We start from the raw sequence: 18,261 nt of genomic DNA, 5'->3' as shown, positions 1-18,261 counted from the left end.
GCGGTAAAAACTCAGTTCACACTTACTCAAGGCGCACTTCTGCTACAACAGTGACCACTCACGTACAAAGCATGTTTAACTAATGGAGTATAACTAAAATATAGACAAAATCTGTTGACATCTATTTTGTTTTGTTTTATACCAGAATTTACATATCTTGTTACCTTGAATGTTGTTTGTGTGGAAGTAAACCATAAAAACATGATATATTAAATCGGACATGCTAACTTTACAATGGCACATATCGATGATCGTAGAATTTAAAGTTTAACTAAACAAATTGTTTGTAATTTTTAAATAACATGAGCACCTCATAAGCAAACATCAATAAAAATGTGTCACATGAATGAACAATTATCGTAATTCAACTAGATGAAAATTCAGACACGCATGCGCGGGGGCACGCACCTGCGGCGATTTGCATTGTGGTTCAAACAGATGTTCCGACGAAAATTGGTTGAAAAATGGATGCAAATTCTTAATCCTATGAATACGAGACAATATACATTTTATTCTGTATAAATAGGTTGTCCAGGTGTACTTCTATGTCCATGTACCTATCGATTACGCTCCATCTTCCTGTTCTTGTCTGACCATTGTTTCTCACTATTCACCTTCTTCTTCCTTGTTCCCTTGTTCCAGTCCGACGCCTTTGTGTTCTTCTCTTTCGCGTCACCTGCGTTCTTACTTTCAACCTTCAACAGTCTTCATTCTCTATTCATTTTCCTTTTATTTAATTTATTTCCTTTACCCGATTTAAACTCATCAGTTCATGTTGTTATGTCCTTTCCCCACACTTCTTTTTCCTACTTTTTATTGTCCTACGATACATGAATCGTTTGTCAAATATCTTAGCCAATTCTACCCTTGTACGGCCAAATCTGAACTTTTGGGAGTTGTTCAATGGTTTCCTTATATAAAATATTTCCCATATTTCGTTCATCCAACTGCAGTGAGTTCCCTAACATTTTATTTCATCTCACTCCTACAGTTTTACTTCTTGTTCTGTCAAATTCTTTTGTACGAAACATACAACATCAATTCAATTCTGTCCATCATAACTTGTTTCCGTTCTGCTTTCTGAAACTTACCTGGACTGCGCGCATGGAGATAATATTTTATTCCTGAGCGGATCCAAACAAGTCATTCCAAGTTACTGAACATCTATTTTGGGTTGCGCAGTGCACCGACGTCTCAACTTCTTTGTGTCTACTCTTTTTCACTCGTCTACTTCATTTCTACTGTGATCCTATATATCTACTTTATTGAGGCTCCTACTCAGTGTTCCTCCCACCGGTTGCCGGAACTCAACGGCCTCAACCATCGACAGGGACTACAAGTATTGCGTTGGTTCTTTCTATTCTACCCCAACTTCCCCCATCCAAGAAAACCCTAATGGAGCTCCATCGGGTTCATGAAATGGAGGTAAATTACCACCTTATCTCTCTTTAATCTGCTCCAAATCAGCCGCCCAATCTTATTTCCGGCTAAATTGCTTGTTCATGCATTAGTGCCCAATCTGTTACAACCTCAGAGGCTTGTGCAATGGTGACCATGTTGTTAGGAACAAGTCCTTGTCCCTCTTTTCTCCAGCAGACTACAAAGAAAGGATGTCAAGTTTCCAATTCTAGTTGAAATCTTCTGCATGACCCTTTTTATCTTTTACCGGACTATACATTATTCGTAAACATGTGGGTCAACAAGATCTCCAATTCAATTCTTATTCACTCAACAACATGTTCATTAAACAAAATATAGGTCCAACTTATGTCCAAATCAACTCGCTCTTCCTCATGATTGTAGACTTCCCCTGATTTGTCCAACACACATTTCCTTTCAACCCATAGTGGCATTTTAACTATTGATGCATCAGTACATATATAGTGATACCTTAATTCTGCTCTTTATACCAATTGCATAGTAACTATTCTTCCATTGCAAAATTAAGGCTACAGATCCTTCTTTCAAATACATTCTTTGAAGATAATAATGTCACTGAGATACACTATACTTTCTCTATGAATACTGACTTCATATCCATGTCTTATAATAGTTCTTTCTTTGGTTTCATGTTTGCCAGGAAATCCACTGCTTTGCAAGAAAAGATTTCTCAAAAAAGATTGGCATTACAAAATCTGCTTTCACTCAAGTTACAACTTTACTTCAGACGGAAGAAGGGTGCACTTTTGTTGAGGATGTCACCAACGAACGAGAGAAAATCTATTTTACTGGCAAGTCTTGGAAACAATTCTTGAAACTATACCACCTCTGAGTTGATAAAGAAATGTGACTCGCTATCACTGGCGACGTTCATCGATTCATATATGTCAACCTACCAAATCCTCCAATTACTCATCCATGCATGTATTTTTTTACCATAGTTCTATCTAAATTTCTTTTTCCTTCACATCCATCTCTTATAGAACTATCATTACTTTCTACTTGTACTGATTGAGCATTCATTAGTCTTTCGCCAAACTTTCCACCTTACACCATAACTAACTTTATTTTTATATACGGCATAACTTATTTCAGGATTGATACTATATATTGTTGGTGAAAGGATCGATATGGTTGACTACAGGGGGGGTGAATAGGCAACTACCAATTTTTTTACTTTTCTTTACCAAATTAAACTTTGCATCAAAGTAGGTTGTCTAGATGTGCAACTAGGTGAGCAACCTATATGATGCAATAACAACAAGCATACAAGCAAGCAAGAGAAGTAACACTAAAGAGCTTGCACAAGTAAAGGTAAGAGATAACCAAGAGTGGATCCGGTGAAGACGAGGATGTGTTACCGAAGTTCCTTCCTTTTGAGGGGAAGTACGTCTCCGTTAGAGCGGTGTGGAGGCACAATGCTCCCCAAGAAGCCACTAGGGCCACCGTATTCTCCTCACGCCCTCACACAATGCGAGATGTCGTGATTCCACTATTGGTGCCCTTGAAGGCGGCAACCGAACCTTTACAAACAAGGTTGGGGCAATCTCCACAACTTAATCGGAGGCTCCCAACAAAACCACGAAGCTTCACCACAATGGACTATGGCTCCTTGGTGACCTCAACCGTCTAGGATGCTCAAACACCCAAGAGTAATAAGATCCGCTAGGGATGAGTGGGGGAATCGAAAATCCCTTGGTGGAAGTGTAGATCGGGGCCTTCTCAACCACTCCCGAGCAAATCAACAAGTTTGATTAGCTAGAGAGATAGATCGGGCGAAAATGGAGCTTGAAGCATTTAATGGAGCTTGAGGGGGAAGAGGTAGGTCAAAGGGAAGAAGGGGACCCCTTTTTATAGTGGGGGCAACAATCCAACCGTTGCCCCTCACCAACCAGCCCCGCACAGGGCGGTACTACCGCTAAGAGGGGGCGGTACTACCGCTAGGTCAGCGGTACTGCCGCACCAGCCAGCGGCACTGCCGCGCAGAGGAGACTAGTAGGGAATAGGACCCAACGCGGTACTACCGTGGTGGTAGGGGCGGTACTACCGCTCCTGAAATGGTACTACCGCCTCTACAACCGCAACTAGTGCCGCAAAACCCGACACGAGAAAAAGACCCCTCGAGTCGAGGCGGTAGGAGCCAGACAGCCCAGCGGTACTACGGCAGCGGGGTCACGGGCGGTACTACCGCTGTGGAGCGGAACTGCCGCTTGTAACCCTTCGGCCGTACTACCGCTGGTAGTGCGATACTACCGCTGGGACACTGAAGAGAGAGAGAGAATCTCTCCGCAGAGGCTGAGGACGAGGCGGTGGTGCCAGGCACCCCAGCGGTACTACTGCTGTGGAGTCACGGGCGGTACTACCGCTGTGGAGCGATACTGCCGCTTGTGGCTCCTCAGCGGTACTACGGCTGGGTTGCGCGGTACTACCGCTGGGACCCAGACAGGACAAAGAAAAGCGGAGAGATCTCTTCAATGGAAAGGACAAGCTCGGAGGGTGAGAAGCTGATGTGTACGTGTTGATTCCACCCATGCAATACCCCAGCGGACCCCCTCTTGATAGTACGGTGCCCTCTACGCAACTAGTCCACCGAGAGAGAAACGAAAGAGCTACACCGTCTTGAAAGACACTCCGAAGGGAAGAAAATGTCTCGTGCCAGGGGTGACTAATATAGTAGAGATAAAACAAGTCATGCGTTCGGACAGAGAGAAGGTAAAGAGCATCTGCATATACTAGATGACCCGTTGCACCAATGGCGCAAAGGGCGAGAGCCAACCATGCATGTAAGAATATTTAGACACCGATTGGAACATAAGGAAATAGATACTTAGGTATGATGTTGATACATAGCGTCATTGCTTTTAGCAAGTAAGCTACATAGGCAGAGATGCATCATATAGATATCGCTGGTCATTTAGCTTAACCGGGGGGGGCGGGGGGGGGGGTACGCATGAACATCAGGTAGAGTCATTCATCGTCTAAGCATCTCTTCATGGTAGGTGTGTTTGGTGGGCTGCCATTGCCAAAGCAGAAATACCTTCCCATATCATCATCGAACCCCCAATAATACCTATATGTTTGTTTTAGAATATCTTCTAATTGTACAGTCTTATCGTTGAGATGGTATGCAACATATCTTATCTGCGACAGAGTATGGTTTAGATTGTTGTCTTCGGACGTTGATCCTGCTGTAATGTCTTTGGATTGTAAAGCGTTTCGTCAAGGTGTGTTGCAACATATATTTCTTATGAGAGTACGGTTAAGATCGTTGTCTTCAGTTGATTCTGGAATGAAGCTAGTAAAAATTATATGTAAAGCACTAAAAAAGAGCCGAATAGATTAGCACTAAGTTCATATGTAGCCAACATAAAGGTCTTCCTCACTAACTATCTTCAACCTTCATGTAAAAAAATCACCTAAATCACTAAGTTCCCTGGATTAAAACTCCTGGGAACAATTCACGCAGCGAATTGGATTTACGACTTCAATTTTGACGTTCCTCCCATGCCCCCCATTGGAAGCCTGGTAACCAGATAAGCCTGTCAAAATATACAGGTGTGTTTTACCATCCCAGAAAACAAGCCAGTATTTTAAGGGGTGCCTTTTGTCAGGCTATATCCCCTGCTTTGATAGAACATACAGACAACCAGGCAGCACCCGCACAGAAGCCTCTGCTTCACACCATTCCTTCTTGCTGCGCTAGCGGGACCATGATGACCGGCTGATGGCTAGCCCTGGCTTCGAATCGGTGTCCAGCCGTTGTAGTCCAAGACCCCCTCCCATAGATGGCCGTCGGAGCACATTGACGGTGACGGATGTTGGCCGTCACGGTCACGGGAAGCACTTCAACGAATCAGGAGGAGGGCACGGGGGAGATGAGGAGGGAGGGTGGCGCGCGCCTTTCTGAGGACCTCCTCCCACGCTGCAGCGACAATGCGCATCTGTGTCACCGCAGCGGCACCACGCGTGGTGGCGCAACTCCGGCATGGTGGCGACGACGCGTATGGGGCGGCCGTGGTGGCGCGCATCCGGCACTGCCGCGGCAACGCGCATACGGGGCATCTCGTCTGACCACGCTACAACTCGTCCAAAACCGACGTGTTGAATAGTGCATCCAAAATAGAAATAAAAAAATACATTTCAAAAATGACTAACCAATCAGGTGAATAAAATCAAGTCGGTTTCATTTTTTTTCTTTTGAGTAACAAATCCAGCCAATTTTAGGGTGTATTTTTTTGAGCTAGTTTTAGGGTGTATATGTTACACGTGTAAACCGCTAGAAAATTGGAATCCAAGCGCGGCCCAAGTTTTTTTAGCCTCCCAAGTGAGCTGGCCCATTTCTTTGGCCCTTTCTTTCAGCGGTTGGTGTGATAGGCCCCGGCTGTCGGTCACTGTGAAACGAGTGGTCCATGTTTCTCCTGGAGGTGGCATGGTGGCTAGGAGGATGGCACCCAGCACGTGTCGCTCCATTGCCTGAACAATGCTGTCTACAGAGGAGAAGGGGTCTGTTGGGGAGGGATTTGGTTTGCGCCGGGCTGGGGTTTGCTGCGGCTTGCTGCAGCGTGGCCGGTGGGTGCGAGAGTGCGCGGCTTGTCTGTCCGGGTGGTCTCCGTCGCTGCTGGCTGCGGTTCACTTATCCGCCGCTGTTGTGTGGTGATGTTGTGGCATTCATTGGGATGTTTCAATTTGGTCATTAGGTTGTGGTGGGCCTGGTGGCATCTTTCGATTCAGTCATTGGGTTTTGGTGGTGATATTGTTTTTGTTGTTAGTCGTTTTTGTGAGTAGGGTCTGGTTGTGATTTGCAGGCCGTTGTTGTTGGTCAGAGGAAGGAGCGGTGGTCTTCATCTGGCCCAACCTGGTGTGCGCGGCGTGGCGGCTCTGTACAAAGGGAGAGACGATTTGGGGACGGCGTGGCGCTTCTTCGGCTGCTATCTTCCATGTGTCCTGATGGATCCGGTTTGTTCGTCTCCCTTTACTGTTTACATTCTGTCTGTGCTTGTTGTGAACGTTCTTGTGCCTTGTGGTGGTGGGAGGTAAGGTTTGTTAGTCTGCGATTGACTGAAATTTTTTCTTCCAAATCATGCGTGGCCGTCTGAATCACTTATCGCTTAGAGATTACTTCTCACTTAGAGATTCACGATGATAGCTGCACCTTCTGGTTAGGTAGGGTCAAGGTGGCTTCCAGTTTAGTTCTGAGTAGGATTTATGGACATCCTATACAATGCTATGGCACCCGCGGATAGGGCAGCCAAGAAAGGAAAACCAATTGTTGTTTTTGTTGAGAAGCATTGGGGAAAGTCTATATCTTGCCTGCAATGTCTGACTTATTTCAATTGCTTGTATGATGAAATTTATTGCATGGAGATTTTGCACTTGCAGTTTGCCTGGTTTGATGCTCTATCCATTTACTTTGCAGCTCAAAACAATTCTGTTGAAACTATCCATGAGCGAATGTTTACGCCATCAATGTTGACCATTATATCAGAGAATTTAAAGTAGGTAATATCCTTTCATGTTTAAATAAATTATCATCTTATTTATTTCAAGGACTTGAGTGTTGTTACAGAATACATATTAGCGGATCTCGGTTTCTTAGGGTGATTTCTTTTGCACCAACTGACACACTGTTGACAGCATAAAAAAGATGCTTGAACTAAAACTAAATTCAATAGTTGTTGCAATTGAAGAGGAGCATGGGGAAATATGATGTGACATGTGAGTACCTTCTCTCTATGTAATTACATTACTGCTAATTTCTACCAGCATTCTCTCACTATTTTTCATACAGTTCCACCCAATGGCACAAGTACCTAATACAAACCAAGGGCTTCCCTTAATGGCTATAAGTTTTAGATCACCAAGAAACAAATTCTACAGTATGATTAAGTAATAAAATATTAAAGAACCAGCTGATGGTTTGTTTGAAATGGAGAGGACAATGAACACACTTGCTGAAGCTTTAAGTTGACTTTACAGAATGTGCACACATTCAACCAACCGGTTGATATCTGCTAGCATCCCCTTGCTGGAGCCTCATTTGAAGGGAACACCTGCTGAACAAAATAATTGGTCGCTGACACTGACAATCTTCCCTATGCGCTTTGTTGATAAAGATTCTTTGCAGAATAATTTTTTCCTGGAGTGCACCTAGAAAACACGATAAAAATTGGGGAGATGAAAGGTCAGAATCATTTCTATTGGTGTCTGACTGATCTCACTGCTAAAGAAGCATAAATAGCAATCAATGTCTAGTGAAAGCCAGAAGATGAATTCCTTTCGGTAAACAGGTAATACATGGCACTTCTTAAAGAAGAGAAAAAAATCTTTTATTCAGTCTTAGATTAAACCATATATTCCAAGCAAAAAAAAGGTCTTGCAGCTCTGAAGTAAAAATAATTATTCTCCATTTAATTTAGAGATGAACAGCTGATCCTTGTAAGTTTGTTGTAGAAAATGCTAGATTGTTGGTGTCAATAGATATTCGAAAACTGGAAAGTAATGAACTGGGAAATGCTATTCAAAAGTTGTAGTCCATACAAAGAAATTAATAAAAAATCACATAATGGACCAGTATAAGAAAGACAATAGCTGCATATCTCAAGTTGGTAAGCATCAGATTCACATGTCACAGCCAAACAGAGCAAGGACATATTATTGTAAGAATTGCCCATAAAACCAAACGGAGTAGAAGAGGAAGGTAGCAAACCTTTGTCACAGCACAACATCCGCTAGCTACCGATGGATTGAACACATGTAGGAAGAACATGGCTAAACACACTTCAAAAAGAGACCAAGACATGGACTGGATCAAATGCATATCCTACTGGAAATGAGAAACATCAACTTTAGCAACTCAAAGTAACATCTTAAATGAAAAGAAAACAGAAATGAAAAACGTAATTTGAGTGCTACACATGCAGATAAAATATCAGATTCTAATACAAAAAATCGATATCGCATTGAAGCCTAACTTACTTACAGGACATACATGGTGTATTTTACTAAAACGTCAGAATGAATCACTTAGTTACTAATTTATTTCGTCATTTATACAGTCACAGAAAACAAGAACACTATCTTACTATATAGTTGCATGATCGGTCATCCACACAGCAAATATCTGACAGAAAAGAGCAGCTTTTACTTAAGGAAATGGATGACCAAGTAAAATGGCCCCCAACCCTGTATACATGCCAGCCTTGGTCAGAATGCACTAAATAAGCATTTTCTTTGGATAGTTTGAACTAATACCGTACACAACTTATTATTTCTTTGGACAGAATGAACCATTTAGAAGAACAGAGGAAAACATGGCAGCAAGACTCGGCAGTGCTTTCCAGGCAACAAAGGCCCTTCTTCTTTTAACTGAACCAGCAACACGTGCCGGCTCCATCTTCTCTTCTGTTGAGGGCATGCGTGAGGATGGAGGAGAGGGTGTGTGTGACAGCAAGAGAGGATGGAGGCTAGGACGCGAGGACTGACCTCTCGGGTGGACAGACAGTGGCGCGAGAGCCGGACGGAGCCGGACGTCTCTGTAGCCCACACTCTTACTACGGACGACGATGGTGCCGGCGTCGTGGACCAACGCTGCGGCTCGAGCTTAGGAAAGTGAAATCGCAAAAGACTAATATGTATAGTAGTTTCAAACTCTCCATGACAAAGAAGAAAAATCACAATAAAAGTATCCATTGTACACACAAGTACCTTCCAAGATGAAAGTAGCAGCAGCTTTCAATGGAGAAATAGGCAATAATAATCGACTGTGCCTTCCTAAGCCAGCTCATCAATCACACAGACCTACAACCAAAAAAAGTGGACATTTGAAAATTTCATCAAGCAATTGGTATACAATTGCAAATGAAGCTGAAATTAAATAATCCATGAGGTGATGAAACCTACCTCTGTAGGTGATGCAATCCAAATCATGCCGGGCCAATGAACAAAATGGCCTGCAGCATTCACCTAACACACATCTAGCTGAAAGGCAGTATTTCTTTGGTTCTCAAAATGGGACAGTAACAGCAACAAAGGCTGATGTTGGCTGCAAGCAAAGTATTATGCATCAGCTTGTAGCAAAAAACACGGTTGCACTTTCATATCATTAAGAACAACAACGAATTGGAGACTCATCAGCTTCTAGTATACCTGAAAAGAAAATATATAGTTCAAACTCTTCTTCTCACCTCCCAGTACATTATAGTACAAAACAGGCAAGCACAATAAATAAAATAAATAGGAAAACAACATAGTAAGGCGATGCCAAGCATCCAAGATCCAACTTTATGCCTACACATAATAACAGACAAATGGATTTCAATTTACAGAAGTAAATAATGACTACTACTCATCGGGTTTAGCAGTAACCCACTCTATGAACCAACACAAAATGGTTACATATTTTCCTTTTTCCTTAGATCATTTGCATTGGGAAGCATTTAACCCGACCTAATCAGGAAGGAGCTACATGTTTTCATTTCTATACTTGCTAATTCATTCCAACATGCGTAATAGCCTACTAAACCAAATCATCCAAAAGAAATGAGATAATCTTCTCGACTATGATTATTGTACAATAAAGGCCATGAGGTAAATAGAAATTAAAGCATCCTGATCTCCTTCAATACTTAAAATGCAACTACTCAACTTGTTATCTTTTACTGGAACTAAATTACAGAAAAATCAAATCACATGACTAACATAGATTAATCCTCCCCTGTTAGCCTTTTTGGATTTTCATCAAACAACTTGTAGACACGGAGAAACTAAATTTGTACAAACAAAATGAGAAGCTCTCGGAGCAGGGGACTGGAAGAAAGGGGGAGGAATAAATCAGTAAGAAGAGAAGGGACCTGAAGTCGAGCTGCAACCAGGCGAACTCTCGGCTGCACCGGCTGCTCGCGCTTCTCCTGTTGAGCACCTACGATGAGGAAGAGGTTGACCAGAGCAGCCACACAAGGTGGAGGAAAAGGCGGACGGCATGCCGTGGAGCGGCAGAATCGGGATCCAGCCCCAAGATACGAGGCGACGCTCATCATCTGCCTCTCCAGTTCACCGGGTGGATGGATGGTGGCGTGAAGGGCGGTAGATGAGGCAGCACTGGCGACTGTTGTGGCTGCTCCTACCCTGCGGCTGCCCCTCTCTTCTTCTCGAGCGCATGGGCGGAGGCTGAGCACGGGCTGGCCGCAACTCGGTGCCTTCCGAGGGGGCAGACGAACAGGCGCAGAGACGGCCGGCGGCGAGGCGGTGTAGGAGCAGGGGCGTGGTGGTGGTGGTGGTGGTGGTGGTGGTGGTGTAGAGCATGGGAAGAGGCGAGGAGAGGAGGCGGCGGCGAAGGGAGGAGAAAGTGGGCGAGATGCGAGGACGGAAGGGGATTGGCGATTAGGTTTTCACCGTGCTGCTCGCAACGCTTATCCTTCTTTCACCTTTCACCCAATTGAACATACTAGCAAACATGCCCGTGCGTTGCAACGGGAGACAAAAAAGTTACACGCCAGCCAAATAAGTATGACTCAATACCCCAAATTATGAGTGTTCTTTATTTTCACATGGTGGCTCACCATGTTTCCACTTATCTTTCTTCCCACACCCTCGTTGATGATGTACACGATATGCATGTGATCGCAATGCATTTGACGTGGTAAATCCCAAGGCAATGAGCTTGGCACTGCATGGCACGCGCGCTAGAGATTGTTTAAAACTTTAAAAACAAATTTCATGGACCACAAACTACTCCTAGCGCCTAGACATAAAAAGACTTTCCAAAAACTACCCAAATCCTAGACATGAAAGACTTTTGAATCGACGAACATTTTTTCTAATCGAGAAACATTTGTTTTAAAATTTTGGGCATTTTTTAAATGCATGAACATTTGTTTTGTTCAGACGAACATTTTTTGAAATGCATGAATTGTTTTCGAATTCATGAACATTTGTTTTGTTCAGACGAACATTTTTTGAAATGCATGCATATTTTTTGAATTGATGAACATTTTTTGAGTTAGCAAACCTTTTTTGTATCGATAAACTTTTTTTATAATTGGGGAACAAATTTTGAAAAATTGTGATTTTTTTATAATTTGCGAACAGTTTTGCGAATCACCAAAAAAATGAAAACTGCGGAAAATTTATGAGTTCTCACACATTTTTTGAATTCATAAACATTCTATGATTTCTCGAATATTTTTCTCAAAACTTGCAACCTTTTGTAATTTGAAAATCTCGAATTAATTTAAAGAAGGAAAAACAAAAACAGAAATGAGAAAAGAAAAAACGAAATGAAAACAGAATAGGGGCGTGACGCCCCACGGGCCGGCCCATGAACGCGTATGTGGGAGGGAGGAGGTGCTTGACAAAAAGGTAGAGGAAATAGGACGACCCTGGGGATCGAACCCGGGTCTGCGCGGTGGAGAAGATATGCTTCAACCACTGAGCTGGTAGAGCGTCTGTGACATGCGCGGGGTATTTATTTTATAAACTCCTGTGCGCGACGATGACTTCCAAAAAATTGAATCGTTTTCTTGACTTATGAGTGGCACAGCGGGTAATTTATAGCAACTTTAAGGGTATTTTTTTGACGGACGACCAGAAGCACTATTTGCTTTATTAGTAAAAAAAAAAAATAGGGAAAGATAAATGACGCTAGACAACCCGCCGTTCTGGAGGCATCGAGCGCGCACGATGTCTTTGACCACACGATGGAGTTACTCGAGCAGTAACAGTGTGTTTTTTTTACTGTTGGCGTCTGGTCAGCCGTTGGTCTTTTTTTACGTTGGGGGCTGCTTCAAGAGTCGATGGCGGGTGGACCTCATGAGGTGGTTTCGCCTTGTTTCGGTGCGATTGAATTAGCCACGAAGATGAAAATATCTCCCTCGTCAGCCCCTCTCACGTCATCCTCGATTCCTTCCGCTCCCTCGCGACCCCCGCCGCCGCCTCCTCTCCCGCTACCGCCGCGCCAGGGCCTCGCCTCGCCCTCACTGGCCACCGGCGACCTCCAACCCTTGTTCTCCGCCTCGTCGCCATAGCCACCTTGAGCTCGAGCAGAGGAGCGGCTCGGCAGGAGGGGGCAACAGCCAGCCGCGCCTCGTCCGTGTCGCGTGGTGGCCCAGATGCGGTCGTCCCGTGCTCTGCCTCCACGAGCGCGGCCTCGATCCAGACTCGGCAGGAGGAGGGGAGCAGCAGCTGGCCATGCTGTGTTGGCCGTGGAGGAGGAAGGAGCTCATGTGGCTAGGGTTTGGCTACCCTCGTCATCCATCTCCTCGATCTCTCTCTGCCTGGCCGTGGTCTGAAGGAGGAAGAAGGGACGCAGCGAAATCGAGCGATGCGGGCTGCAATAGCCTAAATAGGTGGCGGTCGAGACCACGGGAGCGGGAGCGATGGCCATCTGCCCCCGCCCCACTCTCTTTACCTCTTCTATGGAGATGCTTTGCTGGGGACATATGATTTCATCCCATTCTGTACTATCCATCAGTTATGGATTTCTCTCGCCACTTTCTTTTTAGTCAATGAATTGGTGTCTAATATAGGAAGGCTAATTCGTCCCCAATCTAGGCCTCGGATCCACGGCTTCTCCATCTTCTTCCTCCAGCCCCTTTCTCCATGTCGGCCATCCAAGATAGAGACGGCTTAGATGGCAAGGGCCAAGCATCAGCATGGACGACGGCCTCCAAGATTTAAGTGGTCAAGTATGAATGACGATGCAGCTTGCAGGTAATCATTTGTGTTATTTGCCTATCTTTTTCAGGTTCGTCATATCCATAGCCTATGTATTTCATCATCCCATGTGATTCAAGCTGGGCCATACAGTTGTATGCTAGATTAGTATGTACTATATACATCTGGATGACCGTGAGGATTAAAGAGTGCCGTTAATTCCAATGGAAAAAATGCCTAAATCTCGCTGTCCACTAATTCACGACAATGAAATTCTCTAACTCTGCAAAAATCGCTTTGATGTTGTACCAGCTGAAGCTTTTTCGTCTTCTGAATTGAACAGGCAGGAGTTTAGTTTGGTGTTCTCAAACAGGCCATAGTTTGATGTCCTAAATCTAATTTGGCCTTTCAAGTTAGATATTATCCATGTATAAATACAGATTTCCTTGAATATATATTGTTTCGATCAGCACAAAATAGCTCTAGCCTCTCGTGCAATTTTCAGTGTCATGCATGGGTGGTTTTTGTGCAGTTATGTTGATCTGCATGCATTTTCTACATTATAGTGTTGATATGTCTCAGTAAAATAGTGAGTACATATAACGTATGCAAGCTACAATCAGTTAGTTTTGTTACTAATCCATTGATCCTTTGTTACATTCCAAGAGTCAGGGTACCGACACCCAAATAAGTTCAGGCCAGTCCTTGATGTGAAGAAGCTAAGGGAGGCGGATCCCGACCCTTATGACAGCCAAAATTAGGCCGCCACTCGTCTCTCTCCTACACCTGCTCTTCAGATGGCCAACAACACTTCGCGAGCAATGACTGCTGTCCAGTTAAGAGCAAGTAGGTTTTCTTGCTGAAGCATTGTTTGGATTATAGTTACTTCTCTGTTTCTGTCAATAACTACACATGTGTTCTTCTACTTATACCGTCAAATCTTATCTTTTGACATGGATCCTTTAAGAATATTAAATAGACCACCCAGTGCATGTAGAGATTGTCCAATGCCCTCAACTATGCCATGATGTATTCATGCAAGGTGATGTTATAACCATATCTAGAGAAGATCGCAGACAAATTTCTTAAGCACTATTGTGTTCACTATGCTCTCCACTAGCATGTCAGCACTGATTTTATCTTTCTAAGTTCCCAAGAATTAGAATTTAGTATTTAGATAGTGACAGTGCTTCGAAGGTTTGAGTTTTTTTAAGATCCCTATATGTGTTTCTGCAACTTACAAGGTGTTGTGCACCTTGCATATTGCAATATTACCTTAGAAGGGCTGATCACATTCAGAAAGACAACTTCGTAACCATTACAATATTTCTCTGTTTCTTTTTTTCTTAATATTCCCTTCTTTTCTGAAGTTCTTCTTGCAAACTGTCGATCAAGGTTGTATTATGTAATTTTAGGCTATGTATTTTTGCCGCATTCCCCATTTTGGAAAAGAAGCAGTAGCCAGTGATATGTGATGTTTCAAGAAGAACTGAAATTAGTAAACAACTCTATACGAAAGAATAATAATGAACATGACTTCAAAAACCTGGAGATGTTATACTGAAATTGCTGCAAATCTTTGGAGATGTTTCCTAAAGAGCACAAGCATAGTAGATTTACTGAATTCAGATAACAACATGCAACAATACAGAGCTATAGTGATTAGCTTTTGTTCAAAGCTCTAGCAATACTTATTTCTACCCCCTATTGTTGTCAACCATGTTATATGCTGAATATAATAAAGACACATCTTACAAATAAATCAGTGTATACTTCAATCTTGCTGCTTTCTAGAAAGTACCTCCTACTTTTTACTTGCTTTCTTTTCTATAAGAATGCAATTATACTGCTGAGAGAATAGTTTAGATACCCGATTTGCAACATTCAGGATATCGGTAATTGGTACCATATTGGCCGGGTGCTGAGTAGGGATAAATAGGCGAATTCGTTGACCAACCGAGTAGCGATTAACTGACCGAGATGCCAATTAACTGGCCGGTATTTGGAACAATGCCGATTTGAACTGAAATTTATTCGCTTACCACTGCCTTCCTTCTAGGAATTATTCATATTTTTTGTGTAAAATTTCCCAGGTTAGTACATTTGGTAGGTATATTTGTGAAAATTACCCAGATTGCTACACCTGGTATGGTTGATGATCTGTGAAAATTTTAAAAATTCCGATAACTTTTTTTGGGTCAAAATTTGTCATAAAAGCTCAGAAATTTTAAATTTGACGATACTCTCAACAATTCTTTGTTGTTGCTTGTGTAGGAAAGATCTTGCTGTTACTTGTCTTTTCAACAGTTCTTCTGTGTGGAAGGCACTTTGCTCACACTCAAATACTACCTCTGAAACATGGAAGAAGGAAAAGGTTACTCTTCTGATCTTGAGAAAACAGTTTCAGAGAAGCTAGCAGATGTAGAAGATTCTCTGAAGAAGTTGAAGCAGGTCTGTTCAGCACCCTGCATCGTTACTTGAACCGTCTTTCTGGCCTTGTAACTGTACTGCTTTAACAGAGTTCGACGTGTATCGGTACCATGTAATTCTCAGAATTTTTAGGCTGATGGAAATACATAGTTCGACGTGTATCATATCTTCAGACCTTTGCTTCCGTAGTTTCGCCGAACTGAACTTCTCTAAAATACATGAACTAGAGCTTAGTCTTTAGATATTTTGTTTTTAATTTAAAATTGTTTAGATTGATTACTCCACCATTAAAATGTTGTTTATAGAGGTAAAATGCTTGTATATATATGACTGGTTGATACAAAATCTGGACAGTTATGTCAGACCTTTTATCTTGGCATTTGCTTTTCATGAATCTACTAAAGTTTTTTTACCTGATGATCTTCTGTGCAGCTATATTCTGGTTATAGGGCCCCTATAGGAAAAGCAATAATTTGAATTATTTTCTTAAATTTTCCATTCAAAATTCCTAAGTAATTATAACAACTCGAGTGTATCCATATAGTTACATATCACATTAGATTTTCTTCTTAACAGGATTTTATGCCGTGTAATGTAGGTTCTCTTCAATTTGCTGTTGTGCTAGGCATGAACAGAATGGCTTCCTCTTCTTGCGAACCACACTGATGTTGTCTTCTGGTTTCTGCTGCAATGGTTTTTTTTACTATGGACAACGTTTCTTGAGGCTATGTCTCTGCTATAGGTATGACATTATCGTTGGAACTTATACTATGTCTATTTGGTATATATGAATATATATATCCTTCCAGAGAATACTTGCTTCTGCATTATATACTGGATGGAAATAATTTTTTTGTACGCTAGAACATGGCCTTGCTAATTAGTAGGCATTCCTGAAGGTTTTTTGAACTGTTGGGAGACATGAGAAGGTTTTTTCTGTTAGTGCTTATGATTGGTTTGCTTCATGCTTACTGCTTTAGGACAAATATGTGCATGTTGGTTAATATCAACGTGTGTGGGATGTGCCCAGTTATCTTAGCTTTTTGCAATACATGAGATTACTTCTTTGAGAGAATATTTGCTGCTTGCTGATAAGGGAAGGCTAAGTGCACAGATAATTAATGCGGGTGTTCCAGAATTCAGTGTATACCACCTGCTTATTGTTTACGTATGTCCAAACCAATGGTAGCTACTTACGATAAAGGATTTTATTTTTAATATATGGGTTATAGAATCCAACAGATCGCCTGCTTACTATTTATATATGCAAAGGGTAATGCTTGTTGCACACTTATAATAAAGGGTAGTTAACTAGCAGAGGCACACTGGTATGATATACATGTTCATACATTAATATTATTACATATATATTAGTCAAAGGGACACTGTTATAGTCCATGATGTAAGCGGGGATTTTACGTCTTCAATTAGAAAAGGCATCCTAAAACTTGTGATGTTATTCTCTGGAAAAAATGTCGGTACCAAATGCTAAGCAGATAAATATTGTTTTAAATTAGGTACTTGAGTCATTGGCGCAACCGGTAAATTTCGGTGGCTTAGATGGAATTTCATTGATAGGTTCTCTGTCATTAACTATGTGGTGCTAATTTGTTTTTATGTCTCTAGGTCTCCGCATTTCGGGGGACTAAGTCCGACGACGGGAGATTCTACATATATTTTCTAAAAGACATGTCACTTGGTCGAGGCCTTGATCATGGTGATATGTGTTTATTCGTCCGGTGACTCAGTAGAACGATAACCTCTGTGCACAGTGATGTTTCAGTTTCTACATTGATGGTTTCAAGCATAAGAAGGTTTCAAAATTAAATGAGCCTTGTACAGGACTGATAACAAATTATGCTTTCTGAGTTTCTGAGTTTCAAGCTACTGAAAGTAATTGAAGCTTTGCCTTCGCTATGTAAGAATGGTTGCATGTGTTAATTAGTGGTGCACATTTTTTGAGACTGTCCAAAATTCTATTATAAAATGCTTATATGAAATTGATGGGTACCTGGAACTTCTTGTGATTGAAACTAAATAGTGGAACACATCACATGCTTATTGGTCATATGTTACCGCTTATCAATATATCTCATATGAAACCTTTTACTTAACGTTGCAAAGGTTATTCCCTGATATAAACATCTTATGCATTTACTTGTTTGTGTAGAAGTGTGATCTGTTAACCAATGTGCTTTTGTAAGTATTATAGTTCTATAAATAGGAGGGAATGGGGGAAATAGCTATCAAAGAATACACCATGTTATCACTCCTAATTCCGTAGTATAGTAACATTCACAAGGCAATATAAGTAGGTGTTGGTCTCTAAATAATAAATATTCTAACTTGCATGGTTTGAAAACTTGTTTCGCTCTCGGCCTTTGCGCCATTGGCGCAACGGTCATCTAGTAAACACAAAAATGAACTACACTTTGAGAGCCTGTGGGTACAGACGGCAAAGAGAACGGCTGAACAGTTGCCACGGCTGTAAAAGGTACAGACGGCAGGCAATCGTGCGAACCCAATCGCTCGCACGATGCAAACGCGCTAGAAGGGCGGGTTGCCTAGCGTGATTTATATGTTCAATGAACTTGAACTAAACACATCTAGAACAGACACTAGATAAAGTTGTATATATGAAGTAGAACTTAACGCATGTAGGACGGAAAGTAGAGCAAAGAACCGTGTCATGACATCTAACAGAAAGAGTAAGAACACGTACGGGACAACAGCAGTGGAAGT

At 42.2% G+C, this 18,261-nt stretch overlaps 2 long non-coding RNA genes across 17 annotated transcripts; one reads left to right on the top strand and one right to left on the bottom strand.

Moving 5' to 3' along the window:
• The first annotated feature begins 5,904 nt into the window (after positions 1–5,904).
• LOC123151774 (uncharacterized) lies at positions 5,905–17,536 on the top strand. Of its 13 annotated transcripts, none has more exons than XR_006475811.1 (9): positions 5,905–6,137; positions 6,246–6,396; positions 6,857–6,935; positions 7,075–7,155; positions 8,721–13,146; positions 13,756–13,935; positions 15,364–15,540; positions 16,118–16,261; positions 17,146–17,536. It is a non-coding gene; the product is annotated as an uncharacterized lncRNA (long non-coding RNA). The 13 variants fall into 13 exon arrangements; XR_006475815.1 differs by having other exon boundaries at positions 5,909–6,396; positions 7,007–7,155; positions 8,721–12,906; positions 12,988–13,146; XR_006475812.1 differs by having other exon boundaries at positions 5,911–6,129; positions 7,007–7,155.
• Positions 7,122–10,564, bottom strand: LOC123151776 (uncharacterized). 4 transcript variants are annotated; one of them, XR_006475822.1, is made up of 5 exons: positions 10,290–10,564; positions 9,340–9,481; positions 8,923–9,237; positions 8,147–8,841; positions 7,122–7,587 (listed from the first exon to the last, which is right to left on the bottom strand). It is a non-coding gene; the product is annotated as an uncharacterized lncRNA (long non-coding RNA). The 4 variants fall into 4 exon arrangements; XR_006475821.1 differs by having other exon boundaries at positions 8,147–8,263; XR_006475820.1 differs by having other exon boundaries at positions 8,147–9,237.
• Positions 17,537–18,261: the final 725 nt, after the last annotated feature.

Source organism: Triticum aestivum, chromosome 7A, assembly GCF_018294505.1.
Source record: "Triticum aestivum cultivar Chinese Spring chromosome 7A, IWGSC CS RefSeq v2.1, whole genome shotgun sequence".
NCBI classification, from domain to species: domain Eukaryota; kingdom Viridiplantae; phylum Streptophyta; class Magnoliopsida; order Poales; family Poaceae; genus Triticum; species Triticum aestivum.
The sequence above is the reverse complement of the archived record's forward strand: the minus strand, read 5'-3'. Positions and strand labels throughout refer to the sequence as shown.